General features: G+C 38.9%; 1 non-coding gene across 1 annotated transcript; it reads right to left on the minus strand.

The window, feature by feature from the left end:
- Positions 1-23,549: 23,549 nt before the first annotated feature.
- Positions 23,550-23,656, minus strand: LOC120269532. The gene has a single exon (XR_005539183.1). It is a non-coding gene; the product is annotated as a small nucleolar RNA R71 (small nucleolar RNA).
- Between the last annotated feature and the right edge of the window lie 2,055 nt (positions 23,657-25,711).

Genomic DNA, 25,711 nt, shown 5'->3' on the forward strand with positions numbered 1-25,711 from the left:
TACACAACAAATACATATCCTAAAATATGTACATTTAGACACTTATCAATATAAAACACCAATAGGGACTACTCCTTATAGTTTGGTATATGGTAAATTATGTCATTTGCCCGTGGAGCTCGAGCACAAGGCTTATTGGGCCATCAAGGCTATGTACTTTGACTTGAGAAAAGCAAGCGAACAAAGAATGCTCCATCTTAATGAGTTGGATAAATGAAGAATGAATGCGTATAAGAATGCAAGAATTTACAAGGAAAGAATTTGGAAGTGGCATGACAAGCATAATATTAAAACTCCGAAAGACTTTAATGTGGGCGATCAAGTGTTATTGTTCAACTCTCGCCTAACGCTATTTTCAAGGAAGCTCAAGTCCATATGGTTTGGGCCCTAAACCGTAACTGAGGTGTCGCCCCATGGTACTATTGAAATCTCTCATCCGGAGAGAGGTACATTCAAGGTGAAATGTGTATAAATAGTTGTCTAGAGGGTGTGAAGAGTGTTGCTGAGTTTGCTAATTAATCCAGCCTTCCAATCTATTTTACGGAGCCTTCTAGCACAACATTAGGATTTGCCATGGTGCACTCTCGAGATGAACTATACAGAAAGGAATAGAAAGTGAATTAAATTATTAAGATCAAAAGAAAACAAATGGAAAAAAAGAAACGATAAAATGAGTAAATAATGAAATGGCTAGAGTAATAATCTAAAAATTTCCTAGAATTCCTTAAAGAGTCCCCCACAACGCCGCCAAAACCTTGATTGCTTCCCCGCAAGTGTACTGGATCGCCAAGTAATACCTCATCTGAAAACACAAGGATCATATTCCACGAGGCTAAGGATCTCCCATTACTCCTTCTCGAGCTATTATCTTGCCTAAGATCTCAAATGATGGGATTTACTCTACTAGATGCAATTAAAACTAAATACAAGATTACCAACAAATTAGAGAGAACAAGCAATGAGCAAGTAAGAAAATCAATGTAATGCAAAAGCCTATGGATGTGGATCCCCTTGAGGGGTTATCATGGTATATAGATGATGATCAAAAGATGCAAGGGTAAATTGGACCAAGGGATTTCCAAATTAGAACAACTACAATTTCTAGGCTATTGAACCCTAATTCCATATCCACATTCCTACTCTTCCAAATCCACATTCCTACGATTACATTAAGTACAAGGAAATCTCAAATAGGAGTAAACCTACTCTTCTTCGGCTCAAACCTAACATGGAGAGCTACCAACACCCAATTTCTCGTCGTGATGATACAAGTATACCCTTCTAATCCATTCATGATCTAATACATACGAGCAGGTCACATCTACATGCATCACCCATAAAAGAGCTATGGATTTCTCCATAGTGTAGCAGTTAGCATGAAAACAATAGATTAAATCTCAAAATAACCCAAGCATGGAATTAACAAGTAATCATCCAAAATACATGATAAAACTCCCCCAAGGTTCACCAACATCCGGTGGCCTTGGGGGTCTAGTGTGTTATCATCCTACAACAAACAACACAATCTAGCAAAACATAAAGCAAAAGCATAAATGACACTGCCTAGATGAAATGGTGAAAGAGGAGGTAGAGAATGTGCCGAATGACGCTTCCCCCATCAAAGGAATGCCGAATGATGCTTCCTCTAGCCACGGTCTCCTTCCTTCAAATCGTGGTTGATCTCCCCTTTGAATGATGTTGCTTTCTTAACTTGAGAGCCCTTGACCTTGGCCTTTGGTGATCTCCTCGTTTCCATGCCCTTCTTCTTATTCCCAAGGTCACTCAAAGCTTCCCAAGTAGCCTCTCAAAATCTGTCCAAAAAAATCCCTTTGTTCTGCCCTAAAAGTCTGGTTTTATACCCCCCACGTCATACTGGGTCATATAGGGGTCGTATGGGTGTCGTATAAGACTCAAAAACCCTAAATTCGCACTTTATACCGGTGCATATGGGGTCCATATGGCCTCCATACTGGGTGGTATGGGGGTGGTATGAAATTCTGGGCAGACAGCTTCAAAGCTTCCCGCTGCTACAGTGCATACAGCCTCCATACTGGGTGGTAAGAGGGTAGTATGAAGGTTGTTTTCTTCTCTTTTCGCCTAAATGATATCATCGTGTTCTCCACGGCTTTCTTGTGCCCTACAAAGCAAATAGTAGACATTTAAGTGCAAAAATGGCATCAAACCTCACAAAATACATGCAACGTGTATAAGATACATATATGAAAATACCTACATTTAGACACTTATCAAATATTCCGATACTTAAGCGATGTTTGTCCCCAAGCAAACAACTCATGAAAACAAAGTGACTAAAAAGTGGCTAAATGCATTACCTCTGGCTCAAGCAAATACAAGAATCCAAAAGCAATGGACAATGATAAATAGATGTTGAGTTATAGTCTATAAGCATAATAAAAATACCCTGTCTCACCCCTAATATGTCTATGCCGTGTAAGTGAAATCCTATATCTCAATTTGCCCTGATCTGGTCTAGCCTAAGGACATTAATCAGTACAGCTCTAGATGCTAATCACTCCACATACAAAGAATACTAAGTCTTAAACTACTAAGTGCTACTTTAATGGCCAAGTAAGATCCTTCTAATTCCAAAAGCTCGAAACTAATTGCTTTTTCTTCTAAAAAACCTTTCGTAGGTACTCAAAAAGATCACTAGGGTTTTTTTATTTTTTTCGTTTCACCATTCATTTCTTTTTTTCGAGTTCGACTAACATAGACTGCAATAAAATCATTTTAAAATCCTTCTGTAGGGTGCACATGCTGGTTAGGCACAAGAGCCATCCAACTACTCAATTACAGTCTACATAGACGCATTCATGCTTCAAAAGCAGAGGAATACTGACATAAACTCAATTTTTTTTATTTTTCTCTCTTCTTTTTTTCATTCATTTTTAATATATATATATATATATATATATTTCACATTTACCCTAGATCACATCTACAAAATACTCTACATGCCACAGAACTAGGATTAGCTCAACAAGACTTAGAAGTTCTTAAGAAAAATTGAAGGATAGAACTTACTATTTTAAGGCTAAGTACTCAAAGTAGTGTGTTAAGCATACAAGAGAGTTAGAGTAGTCACATTGGCTATTCCCATCAATACAAAAATTCAGTGCACATGAAAATACTAGGGGTAAAACAGGATTCAGTAAAGCATAAAAACAAGTAACTCACATCAATCATTAATCCAAGCTAAAAGAATCTTACAAGAATGAACAAAGCCATCATAGGTAACACTAGCATCCAACAAATGGTCCTAATACATGAAATACACCCATCCCCACACTTGGTGTTGTTTATTACCTCAATGTACACTAATCATGAAAAGCATGCTAGATGAAGCAATGAAAATAATAGAGGAGGGTGAAAATAAACTTCGCCGGTTCATCTTGTGCTTGTCGTCGTGAGGTATGACTCGACAAAAGGTGTGGTGAGCAATACACGTCTCGTCCGACCTCCATTTAAAACTAGGAAAACTCATCAAATTCCCTCAATGCTCTGCGAGGCCAAAAGGGGACATCATCATTCCACAAAAATTTACAAATACAAACAAAAGGGAGGAACTAGGGAGTAGCCAACAAAACACATAGATGAAAAGAAAATAAAGTTCGACACCACAAGTCGGTAGGGTAAGAACCATGCCAACTCATCAAAATACAAAACACAAAACAAAGCAAACTAAAGTAGAAAATAAGTGTCCATGCTCAAACAGGCTGATACTCATCACAGGCTGGTGCAGGTGGTGGTGTTATGGTGGTAGAAGAAGTGGTCACGGTGTGCGAGGATGAACCATGGTACGAGGTGATGAATCGGTGAAAAATCCTCCGCGAGTCGACGCTATCCCTCGATAATCTGGTGAAGCTGGCCATGAATCTCGCGTTGCTCCCGATACACAGCCTGCATCTCTCCCTCAATCTCGTGTTGAAATCAGGCAGTGATGTGGTACTGGGGGTAGGAACAAGTGTGCCCTCAAGCTCTAACTCTGTGCGTACTGGCTTTCGCTGAATGGACTAGCCAGTGACCCAATGATGTGTGGGTCTGCCACCCACACGCTCGCTCACCACCAAGCCTATCGCCCATATGTTGGCCTTCCCAAGGGGTGCTGCACCTCCTACAATGGTCATACCTCTAGTTTGCTCAAATAAACCCATGCCACGAATCAATCTAGTCACATAGGGCCCAATAAATATGGCTCCTAATCGTGCACACTGTCCCTGGTTAAGAAATGCATCAGCAACAAGGTGGCCAAGATGAGTAGGGTGCTGCTCGAAGATGCCATACATCATGTAAAGATCAGACTGGGTGACCACCCCCTTGCTATCAGCCTGACCCTAAATAGAATGAGAATCAAGGCATGAATGTATCTGTGTGTCAAGTCTGGCATATGTGAGGCCTTTCAGGTCTGGTCACTGCCTGCCAAGGTCGCCCAATAGCGGCTCCTACTCACGTCATTTGGGAAATCAAGCTTAAGACGGTTACCAACATTGAATTGATAAACTCCTCATCATAGATTCCCAAATACTTGGCAAAGTCCAAGTGGTGCATAGTACGAGTTTTTCCAAAAGCTTGAAAATGGATGGTAACACATTTCCTATAATGCACAGATCGTGCATCTTGTCGTGCCTCAAAAGTACTCAAAACCTCCAAGGTTAATTGGCGAAAGGTTGGTTCATCGATGGCAAATAGCTTCTACTAACAATTATTTGATAACCATTCCTTGACTTGACTTTCTATCCCAAGGCTCTCCACAAGCCCCCAATCAATATAGCGCACCATCCAAAATGGTTTTGTCTTCAAAATATCATATCTGATTGATTGCCCGCAAGTGTACGGGATCGCCAAGTAATACCCTATGAGTGACACAGGGGTCATAGTATTCCACGGGGCCAAGGAAGTATTATTACCCACTCTTCATCTATTATCTAGGCTACAATTCTTAGTATGAAGAACAAATGAAATAAAATAAAATAAACTAACTAATCTATGGCCGGGTAACTAGCACACGGATGTAAACAAACAAGGGAGTATCAAGCATGAGAAGGGAGTATTTGGACAAGAAATCCACCTAGGGTTGTCATTAAGTCCCGAACTAGGATGAGTTAAAGATGCAATGATGATAATTGAGACCTAGAGACCTCATGAGTAGATTAGCCCCTAATCTCTCGGTGACTAACCCCTAATCCCATATGAATGTCAATCGGAATCTCTTCCGGATTAACACACCTATGATCGCATTAAGTTCTTGGAGTTCTCTAATAGGAGTAAACCTACTATCCTTCAGCTTAAACCTAGCATTGAAGGACTACCAACACCCGATCTCTCAGCGTGTAGGCACAAGTATCCCCTTTCAATCTCTCCTAGATCTAGTACACGTGAGTAGGTCACATCTACGCATACAACTCATAGTAGAATTATGGATCTCTCCATATATGTAATTCTAGGCATGAAAGCATGAAAGATTGAATCTCAAACAACCATCAAATTCAATGAAGAACAACATTCCAAGTTCATACACAAGAATACACCCTAGGGTTCATCCAAATTCAAACACCAAAATAAGTTAATCCCTCATGACAAGGGATACTTATGCAACATACAAGGAAAAGAAAGACAATAAAGACGCAAGAAAACTCCCTCTACGGTCTTGATCTTCTTGGATTAATGAATCCTTGAATGGTGATGTAATGGTGGCTTAAAACTTCACTCCAACTCCTTCTCCTATGCTCCTCTCCCTCTTGGTGATGTCGTCTGCTCGTTTCCCACAAGGATCGTCACCGAAAGATGGCCGGAAGGCCTCAAGGATGTGTGGTGGTGGCGGCCGAAGAGGCCAAGAAGAAGTCTCCCAAAAAGTTCTCAAAGATCCCCTTATATCCTTCCACAATCCCCCTCAAATTGACCTCAATCACGGGTGGTATCCCCGGCTAAATGAGGACCTCATTAGGGTGGTATACCGGCTCAATGAGGACCTCATTGAGCCACTTATTGACAATGTTTGGGGTAGGCAATCTCCACAAATGCTCCCAGAATAGTATCCATACTGGCTCAATGAGCACCTCATTGAGCCAATATTCCTTCAAACAAACATCTTCTTTTATAGCTACAGTGATCATCCCGGGCTCCATAGCGGGCAGCATTGAGGCCGTATGCCATGAATCAATTCCTGACTTGAAAACTCTCCGGGAGCTACAGTGGCAGCTACAGTGGCAGCTACAGTGGTCTTGCTACATTGATCTAACTACAGTGCTTTACTACAATGAATGCGCTACAATACCGTGACCTGGCTTTCTTCTCTTTTTCGCCTAAATCATATCTTCGTGTCCTCCATGACGTTTTCATGCCCTACAAAACAAATAACATACGATTAAGCATAAAACGGGCATCAATTCGTATAAAAATATATGCTAGGCGCAACAAATACATATACTAAAATACGTACATTTAGACACTTATCAGTATCTCTCTCAATGATGTGCCAACTTGAAAACAGGTTCGTCGGGTGTAGATGAGGGCTGTGGTGGTTCTTGGGCGTATGGAAGCGAGTCTTTTGGTGTGAGGCATCCCTACAATGAAGATAAACCTTGGTTAAGCTTATGTGGATACAATATAAATCAAAATAAAATACAAGAGATAGGGGAAAAGAATGAAAAATCAAATTTTTGTGGCTATACCCGTATGGGGGCCGTATGGTCACTATTCATGTGGCAAGAGTTTCCCCTATATTCATGGAATAGAAAATTTTTACATATATTCGAATAAAAATTCATTCATGACATTCACATCACCCAAACCAAGCAAAATGCTTGAAAAATTTCACACAAAAGCTCCAAGAATGCACAAAAGATGAAAAAGAGAAAACTAGGGCATTGAAAAAGAATACCGATGAAATCTTGAGAAAACAAGCTTTAAACTTGAGGTAAACCACTAGATCGATGTCTCCAATGGATGAGGAGTCAATTTAGGAGAAAAAATGAGAAGATTTGGGCAAGAAATGAGTGAGAAAGAAGAGAGAAATTCGGTGGAAAGAAGAGGGAAATGAAATAATGGAAGGGAGAGAAAAGAGAGAGATGTTTAAAGGGGCCAAACCGTCCCATACGGCCCCCATATGGTCCAGTATGGGGGCCGTATGGGCCAAGAGGCTTAGCCTTTTCTGGATGCAACCCCAAACGGCCCCATATGGGGGCCGTCTATGGTGGCACAGAGCCACTAGATTGGCTCTATGTTCATCCCAGACGGCCTTCATACGCCTATGGTTGGCCGTATGACTTTAAAAAGCACTCAGAACTCCAAAATCCTACTTCAAATGATATAAAAATGATAAGGGAAGCTCGAAGACTTCTCCAAAAATGAATGAAATGAATAAAATGATAATCTAGCGCATGAAATGACACCAAAACATGAGTTTTTCAAGAAGTTGAACAAATAAACCACAATAAAATCGATGAGAACAATGTGCCAAGTGTGTGAGCATGAACTTATTCCAAAACAAGCAAGTCTAAGAAATACGAAAATTGTAAATGAACTAAGACCTAAAATACGAAAAATGCAAGAAAACACCCCCGAATGCTTTGGTTTGCCTCCCAAGAAGCCCTTGTTTAACATCACGAGCCTGACGTACCTCATTCCTTACCTCATGGAGCTTCAAAGAGTTTTTGAAGACACCCCCAATTTCCTTTGGAGTGTTGTTATTGAAGTATAATTTCAATCGTTGTCCATTGAAAGTACCATTTTTCAGGTGGATTACATCAACCGCTCCATATGGGAAGACCTGGGTAATCGTGTATGGACATGACCAACGTGATCTTAGCTTCCTTGGAAATAATTTCAACCTGGAGTTGAACAATAGAACTTGATCTCCCTCATGAAATTGTTTAGGGTGCTTGATATGCCTGTCGTGGTACTCCTTTACTTTTTCTTTGTAGAGCTTCGATTCTCATATGCCGTGGAGGGCCACTCATCAAGTTCATTCATTTGGAGTTTTCTCTTGCAACCTACAAGAGTGGAATCAAGATTTAGAAACTTAATAGCCCAATAAGCTTTGTGCTTGAGCTCAACAAGTAAGTGGCAAGCCTTTCCTTAGACTAGCCTATACGGGGATGATTCCACTAGGAGTCTTGTAGGCAGTTCTGTAGGCCCAGAGGGTGTCATCTAGATGTTCTGCCCAATCTCTTGAGTTTTGTGACACGGTTTTCTCTAAAATTCACTTTAAGTCACTTGTTGGACACTTCCACTTGCCCGCTAGTTTGTGGATGGTATGGTGTTGCCATTTTATGGGAAACGCCATAGCGCTTCAAAATTTTTGCAAATTGGGCATTACAGAAATGAGTGCCTCTGTCTCTAATGATTGCACAAGGTGCGCCAAATCTGGAAAATAATTTTTTTAAGAATTTCACCACCACTCTCGCATCATTTGTTTGCAAGGCTATGAGCCTCCAGCCATTTAGACACATAGTCATGAGTATGAACTTGTATCCATGGGAGCTCGTGAAAGGTCCCATAAAATCAATCCCCCACATATCAAAAACTTCACAAGCTTGGTTCCAATTCTGGGGTATCTCATCCCGGTGAGAAATGTTGCCTACCCACTGACATTTATCACAAGCTCGAATGAATTTTGTTGTGTCTTGGAATAATTATGGCCAATAGAAACCTGCATCAAGAATCTTCTTTGTTGTTCTATTTGCATCATAATGGCCTCTAGCGGATCCTGAGTGACAATGCTTCAGAACACTTAGACCCTCCATCCTCAAAACGCATCTTCGAGAAACCTGATCGGAACAAACTCAGAATAGGTACGGATCCTCCCATATTTAAGCCGTGATTTAGCCTGATTTTTGAGATCTTCTATTCCCCTTTTCTCCAACTTTCATCCATCTTTCGAGAGGCCGTCGGCTAGAGTTTAGAGAGGCTTTTGGCACGTCTTTCTAGTGGTTCTAAGGATTCAGCACTACGCTCTACTTGGATGAAAGTTATTGGGGGAGCTTTTGTCGGCACTGATCCGACGAGGTGTGTCCTAGGCCGGACAATGGGACTTTCGTAGGAGACTTGGCTTCTCCACAAGACCATCGACATGACTATCGAGGAGGTTTTCTTATAGAACACTTGTTTTTACTTTCGATTTCATTGTTGATTGTATTGTGCTCCATGGAGAACTAAACCCCCTAGTGGGTACTTGGATTTTGTAAACCCTAGATGTTATTGTTTCATTAATCTTTTATTATGCTTTCCTTAATTAATATTTAAATTGAGTTCCAATCTTGAATGCTTGTTGAATGATTTCTCCCTTATAGTGACACTAGGGTTGAGAGTCCATCTTGGTAACTGTTGTAGATGAGTGACACACTACGAGGGTTAGACATTGCTTGATTGGATAGGGTTGAGGGGGTGAGTCGAGAGGTAACGGAGCGTCCCCTTCCCCCTCCGGTGTGATTTATCCTACCTCCATTTCCTTGAGTTCCTTGCGGTCACAATAGAGTGAAGTTCTAGAGGATGAACTCCACTGGGGTTTAGTTGCGTGAGCAACAGAGTGAAGCGTTGAAGTGACTCTAGTGTCTTGGGCTTAAATGTGCCTAGGGGCCTTTTGCCTAGACCAAAGGGTTAGGTCTATACATAGGAAGAGGGCTTATCACTTGGATTCCCTAGAACTTCATGCAACTTTACACAGTGTGAGGTGTTGAGACTGAGCGATTTCTCCGTCGGGACATAGTGTAAAGTTAGTCACGGTTGACCTTAGATTTGGGACCGTGTGCTTAAGGATTTCCATGACTCATTGAGCATTGAATAGGAAGTATAATAGTTGGTCTTGCACTTGAAACCTTAATCCTAGGGGTAGCATTGTCCGAGTACCTCACTTCTATCGATTGCCTTACCTCTCACTTACTTGTGCCTCTCATTCTTGTTTCTTTTATCTTTGTTCACATTATATTTTATCAACACTATCATTGTTCACTTTCACGCGGTTAAGTAGCAATTTAAGTATTTTTACCCCCTACTCCCTGTGGATACGATACCCTACTCACTTGGGATTTATTACTCGATAAACCCGTGCACTTGTGAGTCACACACAAGTGGCGTTGTCAGGCACTCACACGCCCTATGTCTTCTTAGGATAGAGATGATGAACTCTGAACAAAAACACATGCCAGTGTGAAAATTCCACACGCCCGTGTGTTTTCTCTGGATTACTCAAAAATCTTCAGTTTTTGCAAAAAAAGTCCGCAAATCTAAAGGATTGTACAGAACTATAATTACAATGATGAACTAACCAAAGACTCATGAAAATACACTCAAACAACCTAAAATATTTGCCAATTACAGTAAAGCACATGACACATATCCGAATTGCGTGTGAACCTCAAGTGTCAAAGTAATAATTACCCCTGGTGAGTGTGTAGTTGAATCCATAGGAAACGGAAGTATTAGTAATAACCAATTATTTGTTATTTCTAGTCGATATCAATGGATGTGACGAAATGAACTAATTGCAACGAAAAATTAATAAGCAAGCAAACGGGCAAGATAGAAAGTAAAGGAGATCTCAATCAATAAAGATGAGGTACCCGGGCAATGCTCCCCCTTTGATCTAACATGAAGCTCAAGATTCACTAAATGCTTCTAAACCGAGTCTAATGAGTTGAGGTAATCCAAGAACAACCGACCCTTGCCTCCAAGCCACCGGTAATAGTCCCCTACAAGGTTCCGGTGGAGAAATCGCTCAATCTCAACACCTCACACCCCATATGACCATAATAAGCTCTAGGGATACCTAAGAGTGAAATCGATTCCGAAAGATAGATCCAACCCTATTTCCCTTCAAAGGATCCCTAACCCCCTACAAGGTCGCGGTGGAGAAATCTCTCAATCTCATGCTTTATACCAAATATGGTTGCATAGAGTCTAAGGAATACATAGATAAGAAATACTCATCGGAGATGAAAGGGGACACTCCACTATATCATGACTCACTCTCTCAACCCTCTTTAACCTTGTCATTCTAACTCTAATGGAGACCTCTTTTATCAAAGTAACAAATCATGCATATACAATCAACCACAAGGATCAATAAAACATGCAAGCAAAGGGAACACAAGATTAAAACTCAAATAAACTCGGATTTAATAGAAACATAAAGCAAATCAATACAAAAGAATAGATTCTAGGGTTCACATGCCCAAATACATACTAGGGTTTAGTCCTCCATGGGGCAAATTACAAAACAATGATTAATACAATGAATAGCAATGAAAACAATAGAGAAAACCCCCCTTGAATTCGTGATGATGGCCTTGATGGGTTGCTCAACGTCTTGAAGAATCATCCTCCAAAGCTAAGTTGCCAAAGGGCCCCTTGATGCTATAACGAGAGAAGATTGATCAAAGTTGATGAAGAACGGCCTCCAATATCGCCAAAGACCTCCTCTAAAAACCCTATCACCCTTGCCCTTATAGTCCTCTAAAAAAAAGCCCTGCAAAAGTCACTAAAAAATAGAATAAATAGCCTAATTATAACCCAAAACTGTGCCTGTCACGTGCCCCTACGCACCCATGTGGATTTTCCACACGCCCGGGTGGGTTGCAGGAATTTTGAGGCAGGCACGTGAACACTAGAGGCGTCTTTACCTTCTTTGTTCTTATTTTTTGTATTTTATTTTTGCATTTTATTTTGGACTTTCATACTCAGAAAGGATATTCCTTCTGAGTTTATCTTTTATTTTTGTCTCGAGTTGTATTTCAATGCTCTATCTTTTATATACTCGAGTCATTTTTGTTTATTGAGCTTCATTGAACCCCCTTGTGTATGCGTGCAGATGGTCTTATTAGTATGGGAATTGAGAACTAGTCAGGGCACGGTCAAGGTGTTTTACACTTGGCCATGCGTGCTTCACAACCCATTGGAACTTCACTCCCAAGGATTTAGCTCCATCAAACGCACCACTAGGAGTCAGGGGAGTATTGTTTCAATTGCCCACTCTCACATGTGTTTTAAATTGTATTATTTTTATTGTTCTTGCATACGTACATTGAGGGCAATGTACATCTTAAGTGTGGCGGGGGAGTTCACATTGCACATATCCTTTATATAAGTTTTGTTTGACATACATGCTTACGTAGCCAATGGCAGTTCACCTTAGTTGAAATGCTTGTATTCTTGAGTTTAGGAAAAATTTTAACATTGAATGTTCTCATTCTCTAGATTTTACTTGAATTTCTAGGAATTTTTGCCCGATGAATATTTGTGCACCACTCACTCATGATGCTCTTTTGGAAACTCAAGTTCGATGTTTAAGGAGCTAATTAGTTTTGTTTCTTGAGTTATTTTGCAGGAAAAACGAAAAGAAAGAAAAAATAAATAAATAAAAAATAGATTGTTTAGTTGTGCATTGGGGGTGGAAAGAGCTACCACCTATAAAGTATGAAGCTACTCTCATAAGTTGTATACTGGTTATGCCCTAATGAGAGAAAGAGCTATCTAATGGGATGAGTGAAAGCTACCACCCCGGTAGAAAGAGCTACTACCTCGAAAGTGTGAAAGTCACCTTAGCGGCCACTTCAGAAAGGGCTACCTTAGAGGATGTGTAAAGCTACTACCATCTTTTTATTTTGTTATGTTTTGTAGATAAATAAGTCCCTTATACTTAGGACTTTGAGGAGTATACTTTGGATTGAATTGAGTGAGTTTACACACATTTACAGGATTTCGGATTTGTTGTCCTTTTTTATTCGAGTTTTTGGCTAGAGCATTGATTTTTTGTATTTAGTGTTGAAATTTCCCTTACTTGTAGAATGCTCTCCTTGCATGTTTTGGTGAACCTAAGGCAGAGCACTTTCAATATTTCCTTCTTCTATGTTTCAATGTGTATTTCTTTGCTTGAGGACAAGCAAAAGCTTAAGTGTGGGGGAGTTTAATAAGTGCTTGTGTGATAAGAATGTGAAGTGTTCTTTCCTTATAATGAGCATTAATTTTAGCAGGTTTAAGCATTAATACATGTGTATTTGTGTTCTTTTGCGCATGTAGGGTTGTGAAGCTAAGTATTAAGAAAAGAAACCAAAAGTAGATCGTGAACACACTATTTGGTGGAATCTTGGAAGCAACAACTGCGAAGACACAAGTGGAGCTCTAAGATACGTGAATGTGTGCCAACCTCCATGTATTCAAGCCATTACAATGAGTTGGATTGGCATGAAGGCAGTCACATTTGCGTATCCCAACTTGTGCAATGATAATAAGATCTTCACCAATGAAACTCTTTGTTGAAGAAGAAACGCAATCTACGGCATAAACGTGTGCTCTTTTATGTTGCCTCGATGAAAAGTGGATTCAGGAGTGTTTTTGGCTGGGCATTGTAGCAATTTACTGTTTACAGCTGGCCAAAAATCAGAATTCCAGAGAATCCACACGGGCGTGTGGACATTCCATAGATCCGTATGGAAATTCTACAGGGGCGTGTGGAAATTCCACAGTGGTATGTGGAACATCCACAGGTTCGTGTGGATGCCCGATTCAAGCCTATTTAAAGCCGTTTTTCAGCCCGCTTTCAGCAATCTTTTCTCCATCTTTTCCATAACTTTCAAGAGGGTGGCGGCTATGGTTTTGAGATGTATTCGCAAGGATTTTGGAGAGGTTCTATGGCTTTGACATCGCGCTCCACTTGGAAGAAGGTTATTGGGGGAGCTTTCGTCGGCACTGATCAGGGGAGGTGTGTCCTAGGACGTACAAGGGGACCTTTGGAAGAGACGAGGCCACTCCACATGAAAATTGACATCATTACCGAGGGGGTTTTTCTATGGATTACTTGTTTTTATATTCGATTTCATTGTTGATTGTAACTAGCTCCATAGAGAGCTAAACCCCCTAGTGGGTACTTGGATTTGTGAACCCTAGGATGTATTTGTTTCATTAAACCTTTTATTATGCTTTCCTTAATTGATGTTTTAATTAAGTTCCAATCCTGATTGTTTGATTGATTGAATGCTCCCTTAGAGTGACACTAGGGTTGAGAGTTCACCTTGGTAACCCTTGTGAGTGAGTGACACACCACGAGAGTTAGATAAAGCTAGATTTGAGAAGGTTGAGAGGGTGAGTGAAGAGGTAGCAGAGCGTCCCCTTTCCCCTTCAACATGATTTATCCTACCTCTATTTCCTTGAGTTTTTTGCGGTCATAATAGAGTGAACGGGCTAAGGGATGACGTTCTTCTGGGGCTTAGTTGTAAAGGTAACGGAGTGAACCGTTGAAGTGATTTTAGCACCTAGGGCTTAATTGTGACTAGGGACCTCTCACCTGGACCAAAGGGTTAGGTCTACATCTAGGAAGAGGGTTCATCACTTGGAATCCCTAGAACTCCATGCAATTCTATTCAAGTCCGAGGTGTTGAGATTATTCGATTTGTCCACTGGGACATCGTATAGAGTTAGTCATGGTTGACCTTAGATTTGGGACCGTGTATTGAATGATTTGCATGACTCATTAATGCATTAATTAGGAAGCATAATAGTTGGTTCTGCACTCGAAACTATTGTCATAGGTGGAACAATATCCGAGTACCCCATTTATAACGATTGTCGTATCTCTCAATTTTATTGTGCCTCTCGTTCTTATTTCTTTTATCTCTCTTTATATAAATCTCATTCATCATAGCATCTATTTATTCTCATCATAGTTAGATAGCAATCGTTGTGTTTCTATTTACTATTCCCTGTGGATAAGATACCCACTCACCTAGGATTTATTTCTTCGACACATGTGCACTTGCGGTTTAGACGCATATTCGGTCATGTCACCTACACATAGTCGTCAATCAACTCATCAGTGGTGTTAAGAAAATACAAAGTATCATCAAAATCAAGAGAGTGTCACATGGTATCGGGAAGGCGATATGTCAACTTGTCATCTCCAACTCTTAGTGTTAATTCCCCACTGTCCATGTCAATGAGAGCTTTGGAAGTATGGAAGAACGGCCTCCTAAGTATTAAAGGAACCTCAACATCCTCATCCACATCTAACACCACGAAGTCTGTAGAGAAAGACATCCATTTTCTTTTGTAACTCTTTTTCCATGGTTTTAATTCACAGCTACCTGGGAAGCCTAGTGATTTTTATCATGTTGAAAAATATTATGTCTACTTATCAAACATTTTATCAATGGGTTATGTGTAAACGGCTTATGTCATTCTAAATTGTTTTCAGCTGAATATGAGTTTCTAGTGTGAGCGTGGAGGTAGTATACTAGATATTATTCCTTACAATATATCCATTCTTAAATTGTATATTTTGAAATAAATACTTGTGCATGAAATATTTTAACATACTAATATTTTGCTAAATCATTTTAGTTTATGCTACCCCATTCACTGAATAATTTTGTTATGCACTTGTGCTATATCTCTCCTTAGGTTAAATAGTGTGTGAGGAGAGACACTGTGTTAGACAATTGCATTATCTTATAGACCTATTCCTAGGTTTGGTATCAAGTCAACCTTATTTTTGCATTTGAGGATGCTATCTTTATTGTATAGGATGGATCCACTAGACTATCAAATTTTATGTTACACACACCTTTGATTCCAGTGTTTCGAGTGTGCATGTTATAAACCACATCTTCTTTGGTTATTGTTGTGGTTGTTATGTAGCTGACTAAGGGTCGATGTGTGATAATCCCTTTTAGCTTCATCAACCTTCCTCCATGTTTTAATCCATGAGAGAAACTTCTTTTACTTTGATTTTCTTTCCTTGGGTTGCTTTGCTTCACCATCATCCTTAATCATGACTAAATAATCCTCCAAAGGGTCCATAGTAAGCACTCCTTGCATGCATTTAGAAATAATGACATCATTATAATTAACAAAAATAGGAATTATCATCATTGTCCACAAGGTGCCTCTTCGCCTCCGGCAGTTTGATTACAACTTCTTCATCTCTGTCCCTTAGCACTATTATCCCCTCACAAAATGGCTAGAATGGTCAATCAAGTATGAGAGGAACATCCATGTCCTAGTATACATCGAGAACCACAAAATTAACTTCGAATATGAATCTTGTCAATGTTAACTAGCCCATCTTCCACAACTCCCAACGGGTGCCTTACTGAACAGTCAGCCAATTTTAATGTTATTATTGTCGGCCTTGGATCTCCCAACCCAAACTTTAGGAATTCCTTTTAAGACATTCATACTTGCTTTAAGATCAGCTAATGCTAGCTCACAAATTACATCTCTAATCACACATGGTATTGTAAAACCACTAAGGCGTTGATCTTCTTAGGCATTTAATTAAATAAAAGTTCATTGTGAGTTTTGATAAGTGTTTGAGTAAATATATTTCTTCATATGTTTTACATGTATTGAGAATCTCTTTTATCAGGTTTTATGGTTCATAAAGTGTATTTGGTGTTCTTTTGCGCAAACAAGGTTGTGAAGGTATAAAGGGAGAAAAAGAAGCAAAGATAGGTCATGGAGGCAAATTTTTCTAGCCTTTTGGGCAACACGATGATCAAGACACACGATGTGTTCAAATGCTTGGGAGTGTGTGCCAACTTCTTAGGGAGTTCAAGTTAATTAATGAGTTAAAAGGGCACAAAGGCAGTCACACCTTCATGCTCCAACTTGTGTAAAGAATTCAAGAGCCTTCCCTATACTTTTTGGTCGATAAGAAGCCATGTGACCTACCACACTGGTATGTGCTGGCTGTGTGGCCTTAGAAGAAGATTTCTAGAAGTACTGTTCATAAACCTCATGTAGTAGGCTACTACACATGAGTTACTAAAGCAGTTATTGTACACAGAGTGTGAAATTTCCACACACCCATGTAGAGTTCATTGGTAAATTTTCTAGCCCACATAGGTGTGTGGGTGCCTATGTGGATTCCCAATTTTTTATTATAAAAGGCCGTTTTGCCAACTTTTAGGTTAACTTCTTCATGGCTTCGAAGAGGCAAGGAGGCTAGGGTTTGAAGGAGAGGTTTTTGCAACTTTGGGGATGTTTCTTCACCCACATTGATCAATTTCTGCTCCACCATAGCATTAAGGAAGCCATCGATGACTCTAGCTTCGGAGAGGAATCAATCAAGACGTTGAGACTATCCATCAAGGCCATCATCCTGAATATAGGGTTGGTTTATTTCCATGTCTTTTACAGATTTTTATTCATTGAAATCTTAATTTGTATCTTGCTACATGGAGAATTAAACCCTTGAGAAAATTTGGGCATGTGAACCCTAGGATTGCAATCTCCCATCGATTTACACTATATTTCCATTTAATCTGAGTTTAGTTGAGTTTAATCTTATTTTCTTAATACTTGCTTGCTTTATTGATCTATTGATTGATTAATTTGCTTGATTCATTCACCTTGATGAGAGAGAGGTCTCCATTAGGGTTAGAATCTTAAGATTGAAAAGGGTTCAGAAGACGAGTCATGAGATAGTGGAGTGTCTCTTTCCCTTTTGATTGGTGTATTCTATCTCCATATTCCCTAACTTTAAGAAACCATATGTGGTGTGAGGTGTTGCGATTGAGATATATCTTCTCCGGGACCTCATAGGGGGTTAGAGACCTTTCACCTAGAAGTAGCATTAGGTCTATCCTTAGGAATTGGATACATCCTTTGGAATCCCTTGAACACTATTTAGTCATATGTGGTGTGATGTATTGAGAGATTTCTCTGTCGGGACCTTGTAGGTGACTAGGATCGGTGTTCTAGAGATAGGAACTAATTTACCTTTGGATTTCCATGACTTAACAAACTTAGTTTAAGAAGACTTTGTGAATCTTGTGCTTAATGTTTGAATCCTAGGGGAAGCATTGCCCGAATACCTCACTTTCATTGATTAAGACTTCCCTTCTTTTACTCGTATTTTTACTCGTGACATCCATTTAATTGTGTATTAGTTCATCACATCATATCCTTGATCAATAGACTAGATAAGTTAGAAGTAGTTATTACCTGTAATCCTGTTCACTATGGATTCAACTACCCAGACCCGTTAGGTACACTATTATTACATGAGTAACCCATGCACTTGAGGACACACAAGCTGAGCAAAGCTCAAGCTACTCATTTAATTTAATGTATATATATGTATATATTATTATATTATTTATATTTAAACTCAAACCTTTTAATTTTTTAAAATTACAAAAAAATACCTAAGTATATAAACAATACTATTGTAATTTCTAACCACAAATAACCCTAACCTATTACAACTAACCACCGCCCTCCAAAGTTTGTCATGACAGTCCCTAGCTTTTAAAGTCATCTCGTCCTTCTCCATAGAAACATGTCCCTGTCATCATCCTCCATGGAAACCCAAGTCCTTGCCATCCTCCTCTGAGGAAAACCCAAGCCTCGTTGTCCTCCTCCATGGGAAACCGGAGCCCTATCATCCTCATCCTTCATCCTCCTCTGTGGCAACCACCATCATCAACTAGTCGGGCAAGTTTCCACTGCCGTCATCATGTAAGGTCCGATGCAGGCACCTATGAAAGTGTGTGACTTTTAGTTTATATATATATTTTTTAGTCATTACTATAACTTTCTTATTATATTGTATTTTTCAATGCCTTTTTGTTTGTATTTTTCAGTAGTAAATGTGTTGAATCTTTTAAATTGTTCAATGTTAAATTGTGTATTTTTTTGGCTATAGTTCTTGAATATTTGTTAATTAAATTATATGAAATTTGAAGTGATTTTTGTTAGTAAATTATATGAAATTGGAAGTTAATGTAGGATATGAAATTTTATTTATAGTAGTTTAGTTTACAACCTTTGCTTGCTTATAGCAGCTTAGCTATAAAAATGTTTTAGCATACGAAGTCTAAAATAAATGCATTATATGCTTTTGATTGCAATTTGCCTTTCAATGAACTTATTAAAATATATGAAATGCTCTTTATGACAACCTAATTTTGTTACTTATTTATGTAGATGTCATCTTGTCAAAATAATTCAAAGGCTAGTCCTCCATTAGAAGATCAATGTTCTCCAAATTCTACCACCAATACCAGCATTAATATAACAACCCCAACAACAACAAATACAAGAGAAGAAGAAACATTTGAAAAGAGAAAAAGGAAAAAAGACATCATCTGTTTGGTTGAGTTTGTTGAAGTTATTCTTTCGAATGGGGAGAAGAAAGGATAGTGTGCCCATTGCAAGACTGATGAGTGCATTTCATATAAATATTTTTATACCCCTTTTAATGTATTTATCTCGTATTTAAGCATTGATTTGTTATGATTCGATGCTACTATGGGTATTATTGTTTAATTGTGCAGGAAAATAAGTTACAAGCGAAGCACAAGCATGTTGCACCCTAGTGAAAATCTCTGGAATTCCTCATAAGGTGAAGCACTGTACTATAGAAAAACATTGTAGCCAAGTATTGTAGCAACATACTGTATCACACTTGGAGAAAAAGCACAGTTTTGGCGCTCAGGTCACGGGCGTACTTGTGGGAAACACGAACTAAGAACGCCCGTGCTTACCCTATGAAAATCTCTGATTTGCAGAAATTGAAAAACATGGTCCAGTTTTAGAAAGCACGGCCTAAGCACACACATGCTTAGGCTGTGTCGAGCCCAAATAGTCCTTTTAAGCCTAATCTAGGTCATTTTTTGGGGGATCTTTTTCTTCTTCCTTTTGGGGGCAGCTGCCAAAGTCTTCCCCTTCACATTTCTGGAGATGGAGTGAAGCTATGGTGTAAGAGCACGAGTGGAATGGAGCTTAGCTGGTGGGATTTCATTAGAACACTATCGGACTGCTTCGAGAGTCAAAGAAAAGAGTCTTTCATGGCTTTTATTTCTTTTGTTTTCCTTAGTCTTGTATTAATTTGTAAAACTATGAGGGGCTAACCATTCTCTAGTGCCCCAGATCTATGAACTTGGATATTTATTCGTTATGTTGACTTACTCTTTTTCTTTGGCTATGGAGTTTTATTGTGTTCTTGTGTTAATTCATGTGTAGAATAACTTGATGTGCCCTACAAGAAAATTCCAATTTAGTAATAGTTTTTTCCATTTCTAATCGATTGCTAATTCATTTTAGAAATGGATTAGAAATGGAATTTTTCTTTTCTAAAAAACTCATTGCTATTTTTTAGAAATAAAATTAATAGTCGGTTTTTTTAAAATTCAGAAACATATTAGCAACAAAATTGAATCAGTTTTTTATATTTGCAACAGAATTGAATCCATTTCTGATTAGAAACAAATTCAATTTTGTTGCTAATATGTTTCTGATATTTGTAATGAAATTAAATCCGTTTCTGATTAGAAACAGATTTAATTTTGTTGCTGATATTTGCAACGCAATTAAATCTATTTCTATTTGGAAACGGATTTAATTCCCTTGTAAATCTGTTTTTAACTTTTAAAATGTATTAAAAACAGATTTGAAATAGTAAATTTATTTGTTTTCAATATTAAAACATTTGTAATAAATTTTTTAAAAAAATATTAAATTTATGGGCATTAATTTAAACATGATCGCATACCTATTGTTACTTTTATAATGAAGAACTGGGATCATTTTATCGTGAATCAAATTCCATTATATTTCAAAAAATATTAAGAGTTTATATAACATTAATAAAAATAATAATAAAAAATTACAATGAGAATAAAGCCCTAAATACAAGCATCTCTTATTAATTTACACCTCCAAAGTAACTTTTAAGAATTCCGCTTCCAATCCCCGAGCTGATGTAAAATAGTCATCACCTAAAAAAAATCATAATTAATTATGATATAAAAAATTTTGATCATGTTAGATGATTAACAATTACTACTTGCCTCAATATGCTCTTTAAAAAAGAATAAGATGCATTTGCATTTTTTAGAAACTTAAGACACAATAGTGCTGATACCTTGGCCTGTAATAATGAACTGAATGGTCGGTTTTCATTAAAATGTTAAAGAAAAACTCTAACCTCATTGATCATTGGAAGAAACTTTCTTGAGGTTGAAAAAGCACTGCATTCATCTGAAAACATAGATGAAAATTTAACATCTAATTTGAAGTTATGATGATGAAATGCAACAAGGATGAGTCCCTACAAGCAAGCTTATTGTCCTCTTACGATTATTGTTGCGAAATAGCTTGCAACATTTCTAACTACATCTCTTATATATTAAGAGATTTAAAAAATAATGCACAACTTCATCAACAAAAGTGAAAAAACAGATCAAACAAAACCATAACAAATTAATATGTTAAAAAACCCAATTCCATGACTGGAAAATCAATAACAAATATGTTAAAAAAATACATCCCATATGATATCAAAGAAGAAGAAAAAGGTAAGACTTTTTACTTTTTGCTTTCTAAATTCAAAAGATGAGATATTGAAAACAAAATTAAAACCTAGAGAGGTTGAAGGGGAAACATAGAGAGCAATCACTTGATCTCCAAGAGCAGCAACTTGACAAGAGCCCAAGTGAGAAGCTTTCTAATATGTGAGTCCATCCTAACACCCACCATTACCACTTATGATTCTCACATATATGTTTCATCAAACATATACCATGAGCTTACAACTTTCGCCCATAGATATGCCAAAACTATGACCATATAATGATCTCAATGTCCACCCAACCATTAACCTTCATACAATTAATTCCTCAAAAAGTATGTATCTTGCTTTCTATTTTGTCCAACTAGAGGCATCGATGAGTGTATTTGTTAAGAATGCGAAGTGTTCTTTCCTTACGTTAGTCATTACTTTTATCAGGTTTAAGCGCTAATATATGTGCATTTGTGTTCTTTTGCGCATGTAGTATTGTGAAGCGAAGTATTAAGAAAAGAAGCCAAAAGTAGATCATGAACCCACTATTTGGTGGAATCTTGGAAGGAACAAACGCGAAGACACAAGTGGGGCTCTAAGATATGTGAATGTGTGCCAACCTCCATGTATTCAAATCATTACAATGAGTTGGAGGGGCACGAAGGTAGTCACATTTACATATCCAGACTTGTGCATTGATAGCAAGATCTTCACCAATTAGACCTTTGATTGAAGAAGAGTTGCGATCTACAGTATAAACATGTGCCCGTTTATGTTGTCTCTATAAAAACTGTAGAATTGGAAGTGTTTTGGTGGAGTAATGTAGTAGGTAGCGGAGAGGGTTGAGAGGATGAGTCGAGAGGTAGTGGAGCGTCTCTTTTCACCTCCGGTGTGATTTATCTTACCTCCAATTCCTAGAGTTCTTTGTGGTTACAATAGAGTGAAGAACTAAAGGATGAACTCCGGTGGGGCTTAGTTGCCAGAGCAACAGAGTGAAGCATTGAAGTGACTTTAGTTTCTGGGGCTTAATTATGACTAGGGTCTTTCGCCTGGACCAAAGGGTTATATCTACACATAGGAATATGGTTTATCACTTGGAATCCCTAGAACTCGATGCAACTTTGCATAGTGTGAGGTGTTGAGACTGAGCGATTTCTCCATCGGGATATAGTGTAGAGTTAGTCACGGTTGACCTTAGGTTTGGGACCGTGTACTTTAGGATTTCCATGACTCATTAAGAATTAGTTAGTATGCATAATAATCGGTCTTGCACTTGAAACATTAGTCCTAGGAGGAGCATTATCCGAGTACCCCACTTCCATCGATTGTCTTTCCTCTCACTTACTTGGGCCTCTCGTTTTTTTCGCTTACATTACACTTTATCAACACAATCACTATTCATCTTCACTTGGTTAAGTAGCAATTTTGGTATTTTTATTCCCTACTCTCTGTGGGTACGATACCTCACTCACTTGGGATTTATTACTTCGACAAACCGGTGCACTTGTGGGTCACACGCAAGGGTCGTTGTCAAGTTTTTGGCGCCGTTGCCGGGGAGTAGGCATTTAGAGATACTTTGCACTTTGTTATCTTAGTTATTCATCATTTATTCTACTTCACATCTTCTTATTCTATTATCATTTTGATTTATTTACTTTATTTTGGTACAGCTCCAGTTTATGACCCGAGGAAACCCTTCGATATTAATTGAAGTTGATCCTGGACTTGAACGTACACTCAGAAGAAAGGATAAAGAACATGTGCAAGAACCGTCGAATCTAGCTGAAGTGGAAGTTGAAGGGTTTGACAACATGGCAGAACAGAATGAACAATAGAGAACACTTTCTGGTTACGCCAGACCATCAGTATTGGGGACACAATCTAGCATCGTGCGGCCCCGATTATAGTTTTGAACTTTGAGCTAAAGCTAGCATTCATCCAAATGATACAACAGTCGGCGTAATTCAATAGTTTAGCCGATGAGTATCCAAACAACCATATTGAAAACTTCTTGGAAGTTTGTGACATGCTAAAGATTAATGGTGTTACGGATGATGCTATAAGATTGAAGGCTTTCCAATTCTCTCTAAAAGGAAAAGCAAAGCAGTGGCTACATTCTTTACCACGAGCATCCATTACAACATGGAATCAAATCGGTCAAAGCTTCACAATGAAATTTCGTCGTTCCAAGTAAGGGAAATTTCTTGCAAGGTACTTTCTTGCAATGTACTTTCCTCCGGGGAAATCGGCAAAGCTTCGTAATGAAATATCTTCGTTCGTTCAAATGGAGCTTGAATCCTTGTTTGAGACATGGGAGCGATTCAAGGACCTCTTGCGGAAATGCCCATAACATGGTTTCCCTGAATGGATGATCATTCAGACATTTTACAACGGGTTGAATCCAAGTACGAGACAACTTCTAGATGCGCCGTAGGAGGTACAATAGGGAACAAGACCCCTGAAGAAGCCCGACAGTTGGTAGAGGAAATGGCCATGAATAGCTACCAATCTAATGCAAGAGAAAAGAAGAAAATGGTCAGACTCCATGAAATTGATGCGGTTACATCCTTAGCAGCCCAAATAGAGGTATTGAGCAAGAAATTGGATACGTTGACTTCACCAAGGGTAGCCACAATCACGAGTTGTGATGGTTGTGGGGAGTCACATATGCCGTATGATTGTCCTATTTCAATTGCTACTTCAGACCCCGACTGAACAAGTAGACTTTGAGGGCAACTCGGGAAGGGTATAAGGTAATCCTTATAGCAACACCTACAACCAAGGGTGGAGGAACCACCCCAAGTTCTCATGGAGTAACCAAGGGCAACAAAAGGCCATAGCACCACCGGGTTTTCAACAATAACAAGTTCCGAACATGGAGAATAGAGTTCCAGGCTTGGAAACCCGGATGACCGACTTAGAGAAAGCCTTGACTAGATTTGTGCAATCATCGGATACACGGTTCCAATCGGTCGAGGCTACACTTTGCGACCACACCACTTCATTACACAATTTAGAAAATCAAGTGGAGCAAATTGTTGAATTTGTTAATAAGAATATATATATATATATATAAATTTCTTGATTATTCACATGACTTTGAAAATATCGTAATTGTTTGTAAGTCTCTATCGGAGAGACCACACGGAAGCCTACCGAGTAATAGCAGAGACTAATCCAAGAGAACATGTGAAGGCGATCACTTTGAGAAGTGGTCATGAGGTTGAGGGTAGGTTTCCAAGTGAGAAGACCAATGTTGAAGCACCCGAGGTCGTGGAGGTTGAGGAGAGAGCCAATAAAGAAAAAGAGGTGACATCCCCACTCTACAAGCGAAGAATCCCTTACCCTTATAGATTGAAAAATAACCAAAATGATGAACAATACAAGAAGTTCTTGGGTATATTCAAGCAATTGCACATCAACATTCCTTTTGTGGAGGCGTTGTCATAAATACCTCGGTATGCTAAGTTCTTAAAAGATCTTTTGACCAATGAGAAGAAGTTGGAGGAGAGTGCATCGGTGATTTTAGATGCCTCTTGTTCGGCGGTGTTGCAAAAGAATATGCCGAGCAAGAATCTAGACTTGGGAGAACCTAGGCCTGCTCGGATGATATTGCAATTGGTGGACCGAACAGTGAGACATCCGAGGGGCATCATTGAAGACATACTTGTCAAGGTGGACAAGTACATATTCCCTATAGACTTTGTAGTGTTGGATGTCGATGAGGATGTAGATGTTCCTTTGATACTTGGGAGGCCATTCTTGCGCACTTCCAAGGCAATTATCGACATGGACGGTGGGGAGTTGACACTGAGGGTTAAAGATGATAAGCTCACTGATAAGTGCTTGTGCGATAAGAATATGAAGTGTTCTTTCCTTATGATAAGCATTACTTTTATCAGGTTTAACCACTAATACATGTGCATTTGTGTTTTTTTTGCGCATGTAGGGTTGCGAAGCTAAATATTGAGAAAAGAAGCCAATGTAGATTATCAATGCACTATTTGATGAAATCTTGGGAAGGAACAAATGAGAAGACACAAGTTGGGATCAAGATACGAGAATGTGTGCCAACCTCCAGGTATTCAAGCGAGTACAATGATGTACTGTAGCAGGTTACTATAGCAAAACACTGTAGTAATATACTATAATAGTACTATTCACGGCCGGATAAAAATGTGATTTCCAGAGAATCCACACGGGCGTGTGGACATTCCCCACGCCCATGTGGATGCCTGATTCCAGCCCTTTTAAAGCCGTGATTCAGCCTGATTTCAGCATCCTTCTTTCCATCTTTTCTCCAAATTTGGAGAGGCTTGCAGCTAAGGTTTAGAGAGGTATTGGCAAAGCTTTTGGAGGGGCTCTACGCCTTCGACACTGTGATTCCCTTAGAAGATGGCTATTGGGGGAGAT

The sequence above is a fragment of the Dioscorea cayenensis genome, chromosome 9, assembly GCF_009730915.1.
Source record: "Dioscorea cayenensis subsp. rotundata cultivar TDr96_F1 chromosome 9, TDr96_F1_v2_PseudoChromosome.rev07_lg8_w22 25.fasta, whole genome shotgun sequence".
In the NCBI taxonomy this organism is placed as follows: domain Eukaryota; kingdom Viridiplantae; phylum Streptophyta; class Magnoliopsida; order Dioscoreales; family Dioscoreaceae; genus Dioscorea; species Dioscorea cayenensis.